Below are 2844 nucleotides of genomic sequence, written 5' to 3' on the forward strand. Positions count from 1 at the left end.
CCTTTATGCATTGTTGCTGAGTTTGTACCTGGTGGAAGTCTTGTTAAGTTACTGCGTAAGAGTCGGGTTCAAAGATGCATAGAACAAGAGCAACCGTCGTATACTAACATATGGTCCAAACTGACGGAAAGACAACTTTTGCAAATTGCCTCAGATATCGCCAATGGAATGCAATACTTAGAAAGCAAACTGGTAAGTGCTGTTTTCATTTATTGATGACTATTCTTGATAATGAATTGGGACAAAGCAAAATATGTGTTCGGATGTACAAGTTAACCCATACCCCCACCGTGGTCCGAGGGGAGGAGGGGTGCATGGAACCCCTCTCTGGGTTTTCGTTCTGTTAAGACAGAGCGAAATAAATTTACATTGATTACAAAGCCCTGAGCTTGCTCTACAAGATGATACCATTTTTTGTTGGTTATGACGTCATATGACTTCAAATGACGTTATTTGACCTGCCATCTTTGATTTCACTATTCTCTTAAAAAGTCAAGAAATAACGGAAATTAACACAAAACGCCTTCCAAACTAAAATGTGGCATTCCAATTTGGAAAAATTCCGAAGGGTACTGGTATTTGATGCCGAAAAAGTTTGTGTTTCCGAAAGGTTTTGGCTTATTGGAAGGAGAAAAAGAAGTGTTCAGTTGAGTCCGCCAGGGACAATACATCCAATTTCACCAAAATGTACAATTTAATGTAAGAAGGATCGTACACCCATCGCGCTTTCGTTTTTTTGAGAGATTCAGATTTTCTGATCTCCCGGCCCACAACTTATCAGAATAAAACGGTCATCTATCTATGATTCTAAAAGGATTCAGAATTTCTGATTACCCAAGGCTTTAATAGATTGAAAAACTGATCCCCACTCCACAACCCGTCAGAGCAAAACAGTCATCTACTTATAATTCTAAATGCATTCAGAATTTCTGATCCCCATCACCTCACGGGTCAAAAACGGCTATCTGTTCATGGTTCTAAAAGTATTGCGAATTTCTGATCCCCCTCCCCCACCAAATCTGCTAACATGATAGAAAGAGCTGTTGATTTATAATTCTACAACAATTCAGAATTTCTGATCCCACATGACTTAAAGGGATTTAAAAATTCTGATCCCCCAGTGCATAACTTATCAGAACAAAACGGTCATCTACCTGTAATTCTTAAAAGGATTCAGAATTTCTGATCCCCCTTATCAGGTGACAGGACAGAAATAGCCGTCTATTTATAATTCACAAGAATGTCTGATAGCTAAAAAGTAACGATTGGATAGTAACTTTAAGCACATTACAGACAAAATGGATCACAGAGCAAAGGGCATCAGAAAAGTACACAAATGAAATATTCACAGATAGTTCATTACTAATTACGATTTGAAACCACGCCAAAGGATAGAGACAAAAATTGCAGTTTCATGCCGGACAGTGAAAGGTTTTATTTCAATTCAAAAAGATGAAAATTTAGGCTCCAGAATTACAAGCTGCTATTTAAAGTTCACATCAAAGATAACAAGAATTTTAATCAGTACTCAGCTGCCGTCTGCGCCACCTCCGTTTTCTGCTTTAATGTGTTCGTTTCGGATTGACGGCCGCTATTCTTGCCTTTTTTTCCCCTCTGCTCTGCAATGAAACAATAGAAGCTAAATATTTTTATAAATAGCGATAGAATTAACATTGTTTTTCATTAATCAATTGATCGGGAGTGTATTCTTTTGTAAAGAATAATGAACAGTATGTAGGCAATGCGGGAGTGAAGTGTATCGAGCGTGATCTGTAGCTTCAAATCAATTCAGTGTAAACTTTAAGTTACCTCTTCAAAAAGCACACTAACAAGCTATTATGCGAGCATTTCATACATAGGAAATGCGTGCGAATACTTTCTTCGTTACGGGTGCTAATAAAATCAGGAGAACAAACCTTATGCTTCCTTATGCTTCAGTGATCGCAAAATAAATATGACAACGACATTTCTTCAGCCACAACATTGATTTCGATTCAAAGATTGAGCAGCTAGCTGTAATGTTGAGCAACAATTATGATACACTTACTTTTCTGCGACTTGCCTTTCTTTCATCGAAGCAATCAAGGTACTCATTTGAACTTGGACAAATCATGCCATGCTTCTTGCTGCTATTGACAGTGTTAGATTCGAAATTACGCGCAAATAACCGACTCCTTTGGAAAGGGAACCTGCTGGTCAAAAGTATTCATTTATCAGATTCACCGAAGGATTATGGGATCGGACGAAAACACTAAAATGGCGGGCAAAGGTCGTGGTCAATGTTGTTAGGATTCGATAACAAAGCTCTGTGTTATTTTATAGCCTTGTTCTACGTTGGAAAGCAGTCACAAATTGTTTACAGACGTCCGTTGTTGTTCCAGTTGAGTCAAATCCCAGTAAAGGTGGAAAAGTATGAACGTTCGTTGGCAAAACAGTGTGGCAATCAAACTATTTGCCAGCAGCTGGCGGTTTCTCTTACACTCGTCAGGTTTACAAAAAGCTTATGGTTCCTGCAGCTTTCCAAGGTAAACTGATTTTCTTGCATAATTTGTGAAGGTTCTTGAAATACTGGAAACTTTCTGACCGGGTTAATTGATCCTGGAAGATTACAGAGGATGCAGATGCTTTAACATACTGTTAAGTCTTGTTGATTTCGTGAATGCAAATGTTCATTTGCTAAAGGAGTTATGAAAGCAACTGCATTCAACACAACAATATACGAACAATTTCGTGTTGGGAAAATCATTCATTGTAAAAGTACTATAAGTGCAATAAATGTGAGCTCTCTCATGTGGTTTACATATACTTCATATAGCTAGTGTATATCTTGTCTAGGATCAAGTG

The 2844-nt window shown here is 38.0% G+C and overlaps 1 long non-coding RNA gene across 1 annotated transcript; it reads right to left on the reverse strand.

Moving 5' to 3' along the window:
* Positions 1 to 1404: 1404 nt before the first annotated feature.
* Positions 1405 to 2639, reverse strand: LOC149111822 (uncharacterized). Its single transcript, XR_016207513.1, has 2 exons — positions 2048 to 2639; positions 1405 to 1619 (listed from the first exon to the last, which is right to left on the reverse strand). It is a non-coding gene; the product is annotated as an uncharacterized LOC149111822 (long non-coding RNA).
* Between the last annotated feature and the right edge of the window lie 205 nt (positions 2640 to 2844).

This window comes from Orbicella faveolata, unplaced genomic scaffold (genome assembly GCF_042242905.1).
Source record: "Orbicella faveolata isolate gen_17 unplaced genomic scaffold, um_ofav_v1 contig_2, whole genome shotgun sequence".
NCBI lineage: Eukaryota > Metazoa > Cnidaria > Anthozoa > Scleractinia > Merulinidae > Orbicella > Orbicella faveolata.